The sequence below is a fragment of the Schistocerca serialis genome, chromosome 1 (genome assembly GCF_023864345.2).
Source record: "Schistocerca serialis cubense isolate TAMUIC-IGC-003099 chromosome 1, iqSchSeri2.2, whole genome shotgun sequence".
Taxonomy (NCBI): Eukaryota; Metazoa; Arthropoda; class Insecta; order Orthoptera; family Acrididae; genus Schistocerca; species Schistocerca serialis.
Genome location: NC_064638.1, coordinates 564,053,009 through 564,071,945, shown reverse-complemented (window position 1 = coordinate 564,071,945; position 18,937 = coordinate 564,053,009). Strand labels below are relative to the sequence as shown.

At 43.8% G+C, this 18,937-nt stretch overlaps 1 protein-coding gene and 1 pseudogene across 2 annotated transcripts in view; one reads left to right on the top strand and one right to left on the bottom strand.

Annotated features, from left to right (window-relative positions):
* The window catches only part of LOC126475817 (cGMP-dependent protein kinase, isozyme 1), a 578,889-nt gene that overhangs the window by 379,323 nt on the left and 180,629 nt on the right, over positions 1-18,937 (bottom strand). The gene's annotated exons all lie outside the window — the stretch shown is intronic.
* LOC126427366 (5S ribosomal RNA) lies at positions 1,004-1,120 on the top strand (annotated as a pseudogene).

Genomic DNA, 18,937 nt, shown 5'->3' with positions numbered 1-18,937 from the left:
GCAACGCGTTAGACCGCGTGGCCAGCCGGGAGGGCTGTGTAGTTCCAAATGTCTACACACTGGGCACACAGTTCCCATGAACTGTATGCATTGAATTCGCACCCTGTAGAGACCCAGATGTATTCCATCTAGTTCAGAGGGGGTGAATTAAGTGACCAAGACGTCAAAATGAGTTCACTATCATGCTCTTTAGACCAATGTAGCACGATTCTGGGCTTACGATAGGGACAATTATCCTGCTGGAAGTTACCGGCACCTTCGGGGAAGACATCAAGCATGAACGGATACAGGCTGTCCGCAACAATGTTGACATGGTCCACACCTGTCATGGTGCCTTCGATGGTAACCACAGGCCCTGTGGACCTGGAAGTGACTGTTTCCCAAAGGCATGCGTCGTTGTGCGGTGAAAGTTTCGAGCAGCCGTTCATCTGATTGATGGCTTATCCAAACACGACCGTCTACCTGGTGTAACAAGGAACGCGATTCATCCGATCAGGGAACACGTTTCCATTGACTCACGGTCCAGTCTCGACCATCCTATACCAATTGCAGTCGTAACAGAGGATGTCGTTGGAGCAACATGGAAAGGCGTAGGAGTCGTCCGGTGCGGATGCCCATCTTCAACAATGTGCGCAGTACTGTGTTATCCCAAACAACTGTACCTGCAGGAGCACAGTAATCTATCGTCAGAACGGTCGACCAGCTACGCCATTTCCGTGATACTCTTACCCAGACGCACGGCCATAACAATCTGCCCTTAATCAAAGTCGCTTAATTTTGCCAAATATAATTACTGCAGCTGTTAATGAAAACTCCGCTTAAGTCGCTTATGTCAGTGTAGTTCACCACTTGCGACTCGTATTTCGCTGGAACGATACCTCGTTCGTCTCTGCTCCAGTAATAGGCTTTCCTTATCACGTCATGCGCTCGTGAAGTCACAAGGCGGCATTCAGTCTTGCGATGGGCAGTGGTCGCAATATTTTAGCCCATCAATGTTTGTGTCGGCAACGGCCTTGCCGCAGTGGATACACCGGTTCCCGTGAGATCACCGAAGTTAAGCGCTGTCGGGCGTGGCTGGCACTTGGATGGGTGACCATCCAGCCGCCATGTGCTGTTGCCATTTTTCGGGGGCAGTCAGCCTCGTGATGCCAATTGAGTAGCTACTCGACCGAATAGTAGCGGCTCCGGTCAATGAAACCCATCATAACGACCGGGAGAGCGGTGTGCTGACCACATGCCCCTCCTATCCGCATCCTCAACTGAGGATGACACGGCGGTCGGATGGTCCCGATGGGCCACTTGTGGCCTGAAGACGAGTGCTTTAATGTTTGTGGCAGTAAGTAATATCTTGCGTGTCTCATCTTGGAACGATCTCAGAATTTCTTCAGGTAATCAGAATACACGGAATCGACATTTTTGAAGATCTGTTTAGCTTACGAACAACTGTCCAGCGCATCTTCATCACTTGGGTTCTGTCAGCCAGTAGTTCTCTTCAACTGTCGTCAACACAAAAACTCATCATCTGGCTCTATTAGTTCATTGTTAATGTGTGCTGTTTACTTTGTAATTTGTTGGCTGTTCGTTATTTTAACATTATTTTAATCGTGTTATATTTAACATTCGGTCTTATTTTCAAACCAGCACCATTAGCTTTTTCCATGCTGTTTCACTAACTTCTTTGCACTCCATTCCGTAGTATATCTTACTAACCTGTTCTGGATCTACTTTGGGTTCCATATGTTAGCTGAAAATTCTCTTTGACACTTTCCCTTTTACGCGTAGCGACACATTTCCATTCGGCCGTCTCCACTGTGCTCTGGTCTGTAAAAGCTCGTCTGGAAGAGGCACCACCGAGTGTTCTACTCACCGTTTCTCTGTGGAATGAAAGCAACGCCGAATCAGGAGCGGAGCCGTGAGGCAGCGTCCAATTAACCTTGTGTACTCCGACAGGCAAGACTTTTGCACGCTTCGTATGCATTGCGAACCCTCCGGCCCCCGGCGCTACGCGGACACCGGTATTACCCTTTGTTCACGTTCACTCGCAGCTGCCGACGGCGGCAGCGTCATATAGTTTACTAATGAACGGCCGAACAAGTGCGCGTTGCTTCAGTAGCCGGAGGGATACAAATACTGAGATTTAGAGCATATTGGAAAACGCGAGCACGGGGATAAAGAGAGAACAGGTGGAGTGCACTTATAATCCAAGTCTTTGTCGCGCTGCACAGGGCGAATTACCTCCCGAATTACTTAGACTGAAGATAATACAGAAGCATTCCTCCTACGTTCAATCCCTGCGTCCGACGGCAGGAAACCTAATTACGTGGTACTTTAAAAACAAATCCTCTGTAACGTTTTTGACAGTGATAAGCAGACTAAATTTGGTTGGCTATATATTCAGTTTCATCAGATTTCACGCTTTCTGTTCGCCCATAAGCCGCAGAAACAGAAAATAAGTGTTGAAGGTGGATCAAACATGGTTATCGGATGCTTTTACAAACTCCTTGCCCCACCAGTAGTCGCCGAATACGTGAGAGAAAACTTGGATAAGGTTTCCTGTAAATGTCCTGGCCATATTATAGCATTCCAGGTAGACGCTATATTTCTAGACTTTGGAAAGGCGTTCTACTCAGTTCAGCACTGTCTTTTGCCCCAAAAAGTGCGCGCTTACGGCCTATCATATCACATATGCGGTTGGATAGAAAGTTTTCCAACAGACAGCAAGCAGTATGTCGTCCTGAATGGAGTGACTTCAACAGAAACAAACGTAACATCAGGTGTGCCCCAGGGCAGCGTAATAGGTCCGCTGCTTTTTACGACTTACATAAACGATCTGGTTGATGGTACTGACAGCGGCATTAAACTGTTTGTCGATGAGGCTGTAGTCTACAGGAAAGTAGTATCACACGAAAGTTGTGAACAAATCAATGGGGATTTGTAGAAAATAAATGCATGGTGTAATGACTGGCAGCTATCTCTCAATATTAGTAGGTGTAACCTACTGCGTATAACAAGGCGACAATCCCCATTAATGCGCGAGTACAAAATAAATGCCCAGTCTTTGGAAACGGTAACATCCGTCAAGTATCTGGGTGTGACTGTTCGAAATGATCTCAAATGGAATGGTCAGATTACACAACTAACGGACAAGGCGAACTCTAGATTGCGGTTTATTGGTAGAATCCTTAAGCGATGCAGTTCTCCAACAAAGGAAATTGCTTACAATACGTTAGTTCGTCCAGTCTTAGAGTATTGTTCGTCTGTATGGGACCCTCACCAGTTGGGTCTGATTCAAGAGATTGAGAAGGTCCAAAGAAGAGCGGCAAGATTCGTGACTGATACATTTAGGCATCGCGAGATCGTTACAGATCTCATAGAAAGTTTGAAGTGGTATACACCTGCAGACAGACGACGCAATAAACGAAATCCGTTCTTCGCCGAGGATGTACAGCATATATTATTACCACCAACTTTAAAATCACACAATGATCACCGTTCAGAGATAAGGGAAATTAGGCACTTGAATGTGATTTGCAGAGTATCCATGTAGATGTAGATGTAGAGCTCGTACTGAGACGTTCAGACAGTCGTTTTTCCCTCGCGCGATCCGCGAGTGGAACAGAAGGGGGGGGGGGGGGCAAATATGAGTTTGGCGCGAATTGTGCCCTCTGCCACACACCGATTGGTGGCTAGCGGGGTATATATGCAGATGTAGTAGAACTTACCAGCTATAGACTGGAAGACACAAGTGATGAAGGGGACAGTAGAAACAGGAAATAATATGAAATTGTTCTAAACGCCTTACCCGAAAATTACCTTGAACAGCTGATCAGACGGGTACCCATGAAGGTAAGTGGAATAATCCAAATGAGACGGAAATCGGTAGACGTGATGTACATGTACAGAGGAACAAATGATTACAATTTGAGAAAACTTGAATGATTTATTCGAGAGAAAGAGATTCATTAATTGAGAAAGTCAATACCGCATTGGTTCACATCTGCCTCTTATGCAACCAGTTATTCCGCTTGGTTTCGGAAGTCCTCCTGAGGGATATCGTGACAAATCCCGTCCATTTGGCGCTGTATATCGTCAAATTTCCGAGATATCGGAGGTTTCTGCCCATAATGTTCCAAACTTTCTCAGTGTGGAGAGACCCGGCGACCTTGTTAGGCAAGGTAGGGTTTGGCAAGCACTAAGACAAGTAGTAGAAATTCTCTCTGTGTGCGGGTAGATATTATTTTGCTGAAATGCAAGAGCAGGTTGGCTTACCGTCAAGGGCAACAGAAAGAGGCGCAGAATATCATCGATGTACCGCTGTGCTTCAAGGGTGTCGCGGATGACATAAGGATCCAGCTGTGAAAAGAAATGGCACCCCAGACTATCAGTCGATTTGTCGGGCCGTATTGCGGACTAGTCAGGTTGCTATCCCACCGCTGTCCACTGCATCTCCAGGCACATTTTTGGCCTGGAATCTCATTAACTGGAGTACAATGTCTTCAGTGGGGAGTCCTATTTCGTACTGAGTCCCGATACCCACGACTTTTTGCAGTATCATTACGTTTGTGTGAGTGAGAGAAGCAGACGTGTGTAGTTACTAGGTGGATCTAAAAAAACAATGGTGCTAACGATAAAACTGTGAGTGTTCGTTTTCCAGTGTTTAGCGAAGCACAATTCGTGGAAAATGTATGCAGGACTGTTTGTGCAAGATGCAGAGTCCTCTGAATAAAAAGTTCACGGGTTTCCAGCCGCGTCTATTGGTTTTAGCGCCTACACTACCCTGAGAAATCTGCTTTAGCTGAGCATAGTTTAGAAAACGGACACCGGATAAAATCTAACGAAACATCCGTCGTGGCTCGCACTAATAGGCAATTGAAGAAGCCATTGAAATAAAAATCACAGATAACACCCTAAATAGAGACGGTGGGGGATCCAGCGAACGCGCGGTTGAACCTGGCGCATCGAACGCCGAGTCAACTTATGCCCGTATATGTGGGGATGCCGTGGGCAGCTGGTGTATACTAGGGGCGTACAGGCAGCCCACTTGGTGCTTATACCACTTGACAATGGCCAAGGAGAGCTTCGCCGAAAGCTCGCATAATTTTAATCGCGTGACGCGCTGGAAACTTGAGAACTTTTTATTCAGTGTTTGCGCAAGAGTTTAAAACTGGAAGTGTTTTGACGAAACCTCCAGCAAAGTCAGAAATGCCAAACTTAGTCGCAAAACGGCACGAAGTGGGCTCTGTACTGAATAAAAACCGTAATTATCCGAAACGAATTCGAATACCAGAAAACGTTGACGATTGAAGGAAAACCTGGAGTAATGTCCGGCGAAATCTGATTCAAAATGGCTCTGAGCACTTTGGGACTCAACATCTGAGGTCATCAGTCCCCTATAACTTAGAACTACTTAAACCTAACTAACATCCATGCCCTAGGCAGGATTCGAACCTGCGACCGTAGCGGTAGCGCAGTTCCAGACTGAATCGCCTAGAACCAATCGGCCACACCGGCCGGCAAACGAAATCTGAATGCTATTTAATCTGCATATGTAGAAGTTGATATATTGACGTGCTGAAACGTCATCAAAATGGACCTGCGTCTGTGTCCTTACAAATGTACTGTTGTGCGTGAGTTAAAACGTGTAGACGAACTTTAGCATTTTGAGTTCTGTCAGTGGTTTCTGAGTGAAGTGAGATCAAGACTTTTGGACCCTCAGTTTTTCATTTCTTCATATGTGGTTCAGCCTTTCAGAGCATGTAAACTCATAGAACATGTGCCTTTATGCATCAAGAAATCACCAGCAGTTCCTTGAAGAGCCGTTGGATAATGTCAAGGTTGGTGACAGGTGCGCAATTTCTTCAGTCCACAACGAAACACGATTCTGACACCAAACTGTTATAGCTAACCAGTATGGTCGGAAACTGTTTAACCCATATCTGCTTCAACTCACAGAAGCTGAACGACTCTACGGATATTTCCAGCAAGACGGAGTAACAGATCACACCGCCTTGCAACCTCGTCACGAGCGCATGAGGTGTTCGGTGAGGTGAGGTTACCTGGCCACGGCGATACTGAAGGGTCAACTATACTCAAAGAATCCCCCCACTCTAGAAGCTACAGCGGACACTGAAAACGCTATTTCTGCTATTCCTAAGTCGGAGCTGCTACGCGTGTCCCTCAGTTTGATGAATCGAGCACTGAGCTGCATAGATGAGGACGAGGCGTCATGTTGCCTAGATTCTTTCGAGTGCGCTGCAGAAGTAGCACTGGGAAGCCCTTACACATCCTCCATACATTCTCGACATTTACTCATGCGATTTCTGTATTTTTGGAGTCCTGAAGGAAGACATCAGAGGCCACCTATTTGTTTCGGACAAAGAGGTCCACGCCTGAACACAATTATGGTTCCGTTCTTCTTTTTTGAGTCATAAATCTTGTGACTGGCTTAATGCGGCCCGCCACGAATTTTCTCTCCTGTGCCAACCTCATCTCAGAATATGTCCTCAATTATTTGCTGGATGTATTCCGATCTCTGTCGTCCTCTACAGTTTTTGGCCTCTGCAGCTTCCTCTAGTACCACGGAAGACAATCCTTGATGTCCTAACAGATGTCCTACCATCCTGTCCCTTCTTCTTGCCAGTGTTTTCCATATATTCCTTTCCTCTCCGATTCTGCGCAGAACCTCCTTACTCTTTACCTTATCAATCCACATAATTTTCGACATTCGTCTTTAGCACCGCATCTCAGACGCTTCGATTCTCTTCTGTTTCGGTTTTCCCACTGTCCGGGTTTCACTACCATACAATGCTGTGCTTCGAAAGTACGTTCTGAGCAATTTATTCCTCAAATTAAGGCCTATATTTGATACTAGTAGACTTCTCCTGGCCAGGAAATGAACTTCATGCCAGTGCTAGTCTGCTTTTTATATCCTCCTTGCTCTGTCCGTCATTCGTTTATTTTGCTGCCTAGGCAGAATTTTTTAACTTCAACTACTTCGTTACCATCAGTCCTGATATTAAGTTTCTCGCTGTTCTCATTCCTGCTACTTCTCATCACTTTCGTCTTTCTGCGACTTACTACCAATCCATATTCTGTACTCACGAGAATATTCATTCCATTCAGGAGATCCCGTAATTCTTCTTCTCTTTCACTCAGGACAGCAATGTCATCAGCGAATCGTATCACTGATATCATTTCATCTTGAATTTTAATTCCACTCCTGAATCCTTGTTTTATTTCCATCATTGGTTCTTCGATGAACAGATTGAACAGTAGGGGCGAAAGTCTAGATACCTATCTTACAATCTTTATTATCCCAGCACTTTGTTCTTGGTCGTCCACTCGTCATTTCCCTCTTGGCTATTGGAAATTTCGAAATTTGTGGTAAGGTCTTATGGGACCAAACTGCTGAGGTCATCGGTCCCCAAGCTGACACACTACTTAATCTAACTTAAACTAACTTACGCTAAGGACGACACACACACCGATGCCCGAGGGAGAAGTCGAACCTCCGACGGGGGCAGCCGCTCGGCTCTTGGCTCTTGTACATGTTGTATATTACTCGTCTTTCCCTATAGCTTACCCCTATTTTTCTCAAATTTAGAACATCTTGCGCCATTGTACATTGTCGAAAGCTTCTTCCAGACAGACAAATCCTCTCTGGTGCCTTTACCTTTCCCAGAACCAAACTAGTCATCATCTAGCACATCCCCAGTTTTCTTTGTCCATTCTTCCGTGAATGATTCTTGTTATCAGCTTGGATGCATGAGCTGTTATGCTGATTGTGCCATAACTCTCGCACATGTCGGCTCTTGTAGTCTTCGGAAATGTGTGGATGATATTTTTCCGCAAGTCAAATGGTAGGTTGCCAGACTCATACATTCCGCAAACAATGTGAATAACCGTTTTGTTGCCTCATTTCCCAATGATTTTAGAAATTCTGATGAACGTTATTTATCCCTTCTGCCTAATTTGACCTTAAGCCATCCAAAGGTCTTTTAAATTCTGCTTCTGAAACTGGATGCCCTACCTCTTCTAAATCGACTCCAGTTTCTTCCTCTATCACATCAGACAAATGACAAATCTTCCCCTCATAGAGACCTTCAATGTACTCTTTCCATCTATACGCTCTCTGAAACTTCCTGGCAGATTAAAACTGTGTGCCCGACCGAGACTCGAACTCGGGACCTTTGCGTTTCGCGGGCAAGTGCTCTACCAACTGAGCTACCGAAGCACGACTCACGCCCGGTACTCACAGCTTTACTTCTGCCAGTACCTCGTCTCCTACCTTCCAAACTTTACAGAAGCTCTCGTGCGAGAGCACTTGCCCGCGAAACGCAAAGGTCCCGAGTTCGAGTCTCGGTCGGGCACACAGTTTTAACCTGCCAGGAAGTTTCATATCAGCGCACACTCCGCTGCAGAGTGAAAATCTCATTCTGTATACGCTCTCTGTTTTGCATTTAACAATGGAATTCCTGTCGAACTCTTAATGTTGTAACCAGGCTTTTTATTTCCCCGAGGGTTTTGATTTCACTGTATGCTTAGTCACTCCCTCCGACAGTCATTTCTTTTTCGATTTCTTCACATTTTTCGTGCAGCCATTTCGCGTTAGCTTCTCTGTAATTCCTATTTATTTCATTCCACAACGACTTGTATTTCTGTTTTCCTGAATTTCTCTGAACAGTTTTGTTTCGCAGGCACCCGCGAATACCATGAAGGAATTGACCGTCTTGTCTCACACTTCGGTAAATGTATTAACAGGTTCGACGATTTCTTTTGAAATAATAAATATTTTACTCACTTTTTTCTATTTGTCTTGTTTTCACTTCAGTGCCTTTCACTCTCAGTGGTCGTTAATTTTTACTGTTTCCTATTGGTTATCTTTTTTGGATCTTTACATTGTAGCATAGGTGCAAAGTTGGTTTTCAGGATTTGCTAGGAGTCTACATACAACACTCTAAGATTTTACTGTAGACAGTAGCATTGTTGGGGGCCGGGCCATACAGGGCATTCAAAAAGTCAAAGCCCAAACTAACAGGAATGATACAGGAGACAAAAACAAATATTTTTCGTAAAAAAACCATATGTTGGAAGCCTCTATTGCGTGAGCACTTGCATGCGTGGGTAATATACAAATGGTGCAGATAAAAGTCCGTGTGTATAACGTTGTTACAGCAAATGTTAGTTTGAGGTACGTAATACGTTGTGATTAAATGCTCTTCTACACTGAGTTAGTGAACACCGGGTAGCACTAATGCCCGTATGACTGCTGCAGTGTGAACATGGAGCGCGAAACATGAGAACTGCGAGACGTTCACATTGTTTACGGTGCGGCTGAGGAGAAAAGAAGGGGAAGATCGCGCTTTTAGCTTCATGGAGCCCCAGTGCACGCTGCAGAATCTGTCCTAGCAGTAGCAACCGGCACTTTTGGCAATCAAGGGATCGGCAGTGCAGACCTACACACTGCTCGCCAAGATCACAGGACCTCACCCCATTAGACTGCTTTCTCTGGGGCTGCATAAAAGCTGAGGTGTACTCTACCGCTGCTAACTCGGAGGTGGCATTGGTTGCAAGTATGTCTTTGGTGAAAACCGCAGTTCAAATGGCTCTGAGCACTGTGGGACTTAACTTCTGAGGTCATCAGTCCCATAGAACTTAGAACTACTTAAACCTAACTAACCTAAGGACATCACACACATCCATGCCCGAAGCAGGATTCGACCTGCGACCGTAGCGGTTCCGGACTGAAGCACCTAGAACCGCTCGGCCACCACGGCCGGCCTTATTTTATCCTGGTGATCGTTTCTCCCTACGTAGGTCCGTGTCAACAAAATATTTGCGCATTCGGAGGAGAAAGTTGGTGATTGGAATTTCGTGAGAAGATTCCATCACAACAAAAAATGCCTTTTTTCAATGATGTCCAGTCGAAATCCTGAATCATTTCAGTGACACTCTCTCCCATATTTTGCGATAATACAGAACGTGCCGCCCTTCTTTGAACTTTTTCGATGTACTCCGTCAGTCCCATCTGTTAAGGATCCCACACCGTGCAGCAGTATTCTAAAAGAGGATGGACAAGCGTAGTGTAGCAGTCTTCTTAGTAGATCTGTTACATTTTCTAAGTGTCCTGCCAATAAAACACAGGTTTGGTTACCCTACCTTTCCCCGCAACATTTTCTGTGTGTTCCTTCCAATTTAAGTTGTTCGTAACTGTAATTCCTAAATATTTAGCTTAATCTACAGCCTTTAGATTTGAATGATTTATCGTATAACCGAAGTTTAACGAATTCCTTTTAGCACTCATGTGGATGATCCGGTTTTTGTTATTTAGGGTCAACTGCCAATTTTCGCACCATTCAGATACCTTTTTCTAAATCGTTTTGCAATTTGTTTTGACCTCCTGATAATTTTATTAGTAGATAACCCACAGCGTCATCTGCAAACAACCTAAGCGGGCAGCTCAGATTGTCTCCCAATTGGTTTATATAGACAAGGAACAGCAACTCTACCTTGAGCAACGCCAGAAATCACTTCTGTTTTACTCGGTGACTTTCCGTAGGTTACTACGAACTGTGACCTCGCGGCAGGAAATCAGAAATCCAGTCACATAACTGAGACGATATTCCATAAGCACGCAATTTCACTACAAGCCTCTTGTATGGTACAGTGTCAAATGCCTTTCGGAAATCCAGTAATGCGGAATACATCTGAAATCCCATGTCGATAGCACTCAACATTTCGTGTGAGTAGAGATCTAGTTGTGTTTCAGAAGATCGATGTTTCATAAGCCCATATTTACTGTGTCTCAATAGACACTTTTCTTCGAGGTAATTCATAATGTTCGAACACAATATATGTTCCAAAATCCTGCTGCATATCGACGTTAACGATTTGGGCCTGTAATCAAGTGGATTGCTCCTACTACCTTTCTTGAATATTGGTGTGACCTGTGCAACTTTCCAGTCTTTGGGTACGGATCTTTCGTCGAACAAAGGGTTGTACATGATTCTCAAGTAAGGAGCTAATGCATCAGCATGCTTTGAAAGGAACCTAATTGGTATACAGTCTGGACCAGAAGACTTGCTCTTATTAAGTGACTTAAGTAACTTCACTACTCCGAGGATATTTATTTCTACGTCACTAATGTTGGCAGCTGTTCTTGATTCGAATTCTGGAATAGTTACTTCGTATTCTTTTGTGAAGGCATTTCGGAAGGCTATGTTAAGTAATTCTGCTTTGGTAGCACTGTCTTCGATAGTATTTCCATTGCTATCGCGCAGAGAAGGCATTAATTGTTTCTTGTCGCTAACATGCTTCACATACGACCGGAATCTCTTTGGATTTTCGAGACAAAGTTTCGTTTTGTAAACTGTTATAAGCATCTCGCATTGAAGTCCGCGTTAAATTTCGAGCGTCTGTAAAAGATCACCAATCTTGGGGATTTTGAGTGTGTTTAAATTTGGCATGTTTGTTTCGTTGTTTCTGCAACAGTGATCTGACCCGTTTCGTGTACCAAGGAGGATCAGCTCCGTCGTTTGTTAATTTATTTGCTATAAATCTCTCAGTTGCTGCCGATACTATTTCTTTGAATTCAAGCCACATCTGGTCTACACTTATTTTATTATTTTGGAAGTAGTGGAGAATGTCTCTCAGCAAGGCGTCAAGAGAATTTTTATCTACTTTTCTGAACAGTTATATTTTTCGTTTATTTTTGGAGGTTTTGGAGATTACAATACTCAATCTCGCTACGATAACCCTGTGTTCACTAATCATTGTATCCGTTTTTATGCTCGTTATTAACTCAGGATTATTTGTTGCGAAGAGGTCAAGTGTGTTTCCACAACCGTTTACTAATCGCGTGGGCTCATGAACGAACTGCTCGAATAATTTTCAGAGAATGCATTTAGCACAATTTCAGATGATGTTTTATGCGTGCTTCCGGAATTAAACATGTACTTTCGCCAACATATCGGAACACCGTACGGTTCTTCGCAAAAATTTCGGCTGAGCTTATATCCGGCTTTACCCAGCTTTCAGTACCTACAACGATTTGTGCATCAGTGCTTTCTACTAGCGTCTGGAGCTCTAGTACTTTCCCAACACAGCTTCGACAATTTACAACTGTTATACCGCTGGTTCCTGTATCTACGTTCTTCTTGTGTTCGGACTGCACCCTTTGTGACTGAAGCCCTTCTTGTGTTTTCCCGAGACCCTCTAACCTAAAAAACCGCCCAGTCCACGCCACACAGCCCCTGCTACCCATGTAGACGCCTCTTGCGTATAGTGGACACGTATCTATTCAGCGGAACTCGGAACCCAACCACCCTTTGGCGAAAGTCGAGGAATCTACAGACCACACTGTCGCAGAACTGAAATCTGAAACAGGACAGGCGACAGCATCTGGCTCAGCGACAGTGGCAGCCGCAGACAGCACCTGGAAGTGCTTTCTTGTTCTATAGCACTTGGTAATGGAATAATGCAACCCGGAAACTTGTTGTGGTAAATAAATCATATATTCGACGACTGTTGCGTAACATTTTCGGTAGTTAGCTTGTATCGTCCCGCTCGGATGAACTAGGATGTGGAGGTAAGACAGCCTTGATCTTTACAAGCAAAGACTGTGGCACTCATGCATTTGACGAAACTACGTAAAAACTGAATCGCCATAATGGGGTTTGAACCTTCGCTCCTACCGAACGAAAGACAACGGTGTTAAATGCGTATCCAAACCCTATACGCCGACCTGAAATAAATCGCAGAAGTGTTTGTTATTCATTGCCCGTTCCGATGGCATGTATTCATAAAGGACAGTATTTGCAGGAAAATCACAACGATAGCGCCCTTATGAATATTCCGCATACGAATCCATTGCAGTATTTAATATTTTGTACAGATACACAGATATATTGATTATGGCTACGAGGTTTTTGAAGAGCAGTCCTGCAGTTTACTTTCACAATGAGGTACAATCGTACTGTCGGCGTTTCTTATTCTGTTCACCACCTTCAAGTCCAATTAAACCATACACTTGTCCGTCTTTATAATACAAGTGAACAAGAAGGCGCCCTATATGTGTTGAGTGCTGTTCTCTAACGTATCATACTGAAAGCTTTGTGGGATGCGTGAATGTGCTCCAGGCTCCATTCAGAATACGAGCAGGGTGCTTCAAACAGTAAGTTACACATGTCGACCCTCGCAAAAGAATGTCACATTGCAGACATAGTTCCGCTGCAGTACGGATAAATAAATGTCGTTTGACCAGGGCCTCTCGTCGGGTAGACCGTTCGCCAGGTACAAGTCTTTCGATGTGGTGCCACTTCTGAGACTTGCTCGTCGATGGGAATGAAATGATGATGACTAGGACAACACAACACCCAGTCCCAGAGCGGAGAAAATCGCCGACCCATCCGGGAATCGTACCCGGGCCCTTAGGATTGACATTACGTCGCGCTGACGACTCAGCTACCGGGGGCGGACGCTATACGGATAACAGGTGCGTGACAGTGAGCGAGGTCAATGGCGCGGCAACTGGAAACTTCTTCCAAAGCTAAAGTACGCAGGACAGTACGATTTTTGTGGACGAAACGGTTAAGTTGCACACAGATCCATGGAGAATTCCTTGCGGCGTATGAAAAAAAAATGCAGTGTCGCGCCCTTAAGTAGTGAAATGACGCCAACAGTCTGACCGAGGCCGCACAGATGTAACAGACGATGGTCGGGTAGGAAGACCATCGAAATCGACCACAGACGACAATGTCCAGTTACACAAATTGTAGATTTTCCGAAGATAAGGATATTCACGTAGCGGTTCTCCAGTGGATCCGTGACGAAGGGGCGGATTTCTGTCGTCGAGGGTTTTGGGGGTTTTGGGTTGTTTGGGGAAGGAGACCAGACAGCGAGGTCATCGGTCTCATCGGATTAGGGAAGGAAGTCGGCCGTGCCCTTTCAGAGGAACCATCCCGGCATTTGCCTGGAGTGATTTAGGGAAATCACGGAAAACCTAAATCAGGATGGCCGGACGCGGGATTGAACCGTCGTCCTCCCGAATGCGAGTCCAGTGTCTAACCACTGCGCCACCTCGCTCGGTTGTCGTCGAGGAACTAAGCGATTGGCAGTACATTCCAACCGCAATTTCCAGGAACTTGGTGACTATGCCGAAAAATAGTGACATGTATCTGTGTCAGTTTGAAGTGGAGTGAAGCATTCGGTAAATGTTTCTTGTCCTCGCATAATAAAGTGTAACCTACAGTTGGAAGTCCCCTAGCACCATGAATATTTTTTTCAAGCAAATCCCTCAAAGGCACAAGTCTGTAGCGTCCATCTTCGCCCAGAACAAGTACTGCAAAACTTAATGTAACATGGAAAGACATCATCCCGGAAAACCACAGATAAACTTTCGTACCTGTGTTTCGTACTGGCTCTATTACTGACGTACGTGTATCACAGCGAGAATATCCGGCATGAAATTTCAGTATGAAATAACACGTGCCTACTTGGAAAATTAGGTGGCAGCAAACGGGGAGCTGAAAACCGCAGCGCAGACGTTGTACTGCTCCACGACAGAATACCTTGTTCTGTGTGATCCAGATCTGTACATGACAGAAAGGTCAACTTCAGCTTAGGTGAAACATGTCAACTAATACCAGGCTAAATGAAAGCAACGCCTCTTGAGAAACTGCATAAAGCGGCCTTACTCACAGATCACACAGCTGGCCACGAACACACTGACAAGTTTTAGGATACTTTCGATGAATGCCACAACTCATTTGACGCTTCTTGTGGAGCTGTAAGAGCTAAAATCTGCGATAGACTCTTGAACTTACCGAGCTTCCATATGTTTGCCCTTCAACACAGGAGACTCCTAAAGGCGAGACGTAAGAGGGAAGATTTGGAAGATCCTGAATCACTTCAGACCGGGCTTAGCACTACTGAAGGCAAAACTGATCAAGTGGGACTTTATCGAAGAATGTGACAACATGTGTGATTGGGCGAAAACCAGGACGCAACATCTCTTGGCCTGTTCCAACTATCCCTGTAAACGTATCTCGATGAACAGTGCCACAGAAGGAAGGAAACATTTGAAGTAAAACAATCCTGTGCTGAAAAATTTTGATCGGCGGACACGGAGGTTGGCAGGCTGAAGATGAGTCGCCGAACAGGGCTGTCTCACCCTTCGAGTATCTCTGCAATACCTGAACGCATTAAGGGTGTGTGTGCTGGATACCGTTCTTTACGTAAAGCCTTCCTCGATTACTAGAACGTGGTCTGGCTTAATTTACATTCGAAAATACCACCAGCGTCGGCTTAAATAACGGGAATAGTTATTTCTAACTGCCTGTACGCATAAAGCTCAAGTGTGCGCACGTAGAGTTCCATCAAAGAGTACGTTCCCATAGTCATATTGATCTTCTGTTAATTCCCCTTAAGGTTTATCGTTGAACTCGGACCGTACATGCACGCGAATTAAAACTGGTAAGCTAGGTCAGGTTTACGACCGCAAGGATGACATTTAATTTACAGTCGCGCAGCATATAAAATGGCTCCTTGTTCATTAACCGCTCAATGATGAGACATAAATGGTGGCTCTTGAAGTGATTACAATCTTGCTGTGGGATTAACGTGTTTCCCCGAACGTCACTGGAATTTATGAGGTACTTTGCGCAGGAAGTAGATGGAACAGAGGGAAACGAAGTGTCCGCTACAGTCTACAAAACCGTATCCCCTCAGATGTCTACAGGTAAAATTTCTTTTGTTACAGAGATACGGAGTCTCGCCACTTACATTTTTACTGTCACCAGAAAGCGATTTTGAGATGTTATAAACTATAATATTAAAAGCCAATATCGCTTGATGTCAAACAGTTTATTTCATGATTAGTTTCGACAGTAACTAACTGTCATCTTCAGGTTCTCAGATCCACAGTGTACGGAAAGAATAACTTTCATGACTATCCAACTATTATACACAAGGAACCACTGTTACCTGTATAATAGACTGATGACCACAGCTGTTAAGTCCCATAGTGCTCAGAGCAATTACCTGCATAATAAAAATTACATACCTCCAAGAAAAATAATTACACATCAGTCTACATGTACATCTACATGGATACTCTGTAAATCACATTCAAGTGCCTGGCAGAGGGTTCGTCGAACCACCTTCACAATAATTTTGTGTTATTCCAATATCGTACAGCGTGCGGAAAAAACTTACACCTATATCTTTCCGTGCAAGATCTGATTTCCCTATTTTATTATCATGATCGTTACCTCCAAGAAAAATCATTACACATCAGTCTACATCTACATGGATACTCTGTAAATCACATACAAGTGCCTGGCAGAGGGTTCATCCAACAACCTTCACAATTCTCTATCGTTCCAATCTTGAATAGCGAGCGGAAAGAACGAACACCTATATCTTTCCGTACGAGCTCTGGCTTCCCTTATTTTATCGTGGTGATCGTTTCTCCCTATGTAGGTGCGTGTCAACAAAATATTTTCGCATTCGGAGGAGAAAATTGGTGATTGAAATTTCGTGAGAAGATTTTGCCCCAACGAAACGCGACTTTGTTTTAATAAGGTCCACCCCAAATGCTGTATCATTTCACTGACAATCTCTCTCCTATTTTGCGATAATACAAAACGAGCTGCCCTTCTTTGAACTTTCTCGATGTAGTCCGTCAATACTGTCTAGTAAGAATCCTACACCGCGCAGCAGTATTGTATAAGAGGGTGGACAAGCATAGTGTAGGCAGTCTCTTTAGTAGATCTGTTACATTTTCTAAGTGTCCTGCCAATAAAACGAAATCTTTGGTTAGCCTTCCGCACAACATTTTCTGTGTGTTCCTTCCAATTTAAGTTGTTCGTAACTGTGAGTCCTAAGTATTTAGCTGAATTTACAGCCTTTAGATTTGACTGATTTATCGTGTAACCGAAGTTTAACGAATTCCTTTTAGCATTCATGTGGATGACCTCACACTTTTCGTTATTTAGGGTCAATCGCCAATTTTCGCACCATACAGATATCTTTTCTAAATCGTTTTGCAATTTGTTTTGATCTTCTGATGACTTTTATTAGTCGATAAACTACAGCGTCATCTGCAAACAACCTAAGACGGCTGCTCAGATTGTCTCCCAAATCGTTTATATAGTAAGGAACAGCAAAGGGCCTATAACACTACCTTGGGGAACGCCAGAAATCACTTCTGTTTTACTCGATGACTTTCCGTCAATTACTACGAACTATGACCTCTCAGACAGGAAATCACGAATCCAGTCACATAACTGAGACGGTATTCCATAAGTATGCAATTTTACTACAATCCGCTTGTGTGGTACAGTCTCAAAAGCCTTCTGGAAATCTAGAGATACGGAATCGATTTGAAATCCTTGTCAATACCACTCATGATAATTACGTCACATAACTGACAGTTAGTAAATGGAAACGTATGAACATAGTTCTGGGAGATATGTAATTTTTATTTTTCAGATAATATTGTCCCTTGCGTATAACTGTTGCACAATCATGCAGATTATTACATTAACGTTGTTTTGTCCGTGCATTGTAGATCTGAGACTCTGAGGATAACCACTACATATCGACCATGAAATAAACTATTTCACATCAAGCGATCTTGACTTCTAGTATTACTAATCAAAACATTAGATCGCCCGCAACAACATGCATAAATGACATTGAGATTATTTTGCTGTTGTTACAATATTTGTTATTGTTGAAATATGGCAGCTCAGAAACTACAATAGCAATTTGTTTACACAGAGCATTTAAAGAAACACTGTTGTGAAAAAAATGGAAATTTCTTGGGACGGTATTCACTTGATTTTTCTATTACTGTTTTCACAGCTCAACATGAACAACCAGAATCGCTTCACTGAATATTTGGTAATAGTCGTCCTGTGAATAGACGGATTGCAGGATTTACTCTTTGCAGAGCGTCTCTCGGCGATGAACTGCATCAAGGTTCACCAAATCTGGTTGTTGCTTCAAGAAAGAATCGTCGTGTGCGCAACATAAATGGAGATATGTGACTTACCAGAGGATATAGGAAACTGCAGTACATTCGATGTTGCATTAATACATAGTTGAGGGAATGATATCCCCAATGTATTGTGTACAATTTAGCAGTGGCTCAAAAACAAGCTCCTCCACTGGCGTCAGTAAATTCTAAATAATTACATGAAATAAATCCAGAACCTTTATAGAACATTGCAACAGGATGTCGCAGTTGATATACACCACCCGGGGGAAAATGTGGAGCGCCCCGAAGGGGAGTCGGAAACAAAATGGAAATTCACGGGTTGAGAGGACATGTCATGTTATTTCAATGACTACAAAATCGTGCGAAACCAGCAAAGAACGCGGTGGTATGAGCCCAATTACAACAACTTTACTATGCGTCGTTTAGAGAGGCGTGACAACTTAAGTCCTGTATTATCAGTTTTCAGTAAGAGGAGTTCCAGGCTAGCTTGATAGATCATGAATTTGGTGACAGACTATTTACACTCAGTAGTTCTGCTACAGAAACAAATTAATTACTGAACATTAGTCAACCATGAAGAACCTCAAAATTTAATATGTTTACAGTGAACCTACAACCAAAAGCAGATTTCTCATTAAGAAAAACATAACAATTCCCTTTGAAAAACCGTCTTTCGTTAAAAAAATCCCCTTTTCCGTCATCCTGATCTGTTACATCTGACGGAAAAATCCTTTAAGTCTGGTGCGCCGCGTCCGGCATCCCCGCTCACAAAGCGCTTCATAATCCTGAAAGGTCACTCTGAGAAAAGCAGTCCCTCTCAATATCCGACACTCAACTAAAAATGTTTGACTTCTTAGGCCAGCGATCTCTCTGGCTATCCACAGAACGAAATTTTTTTTTCTATTAAGCCCACTGCAAAATGGCAGATAATGGAAG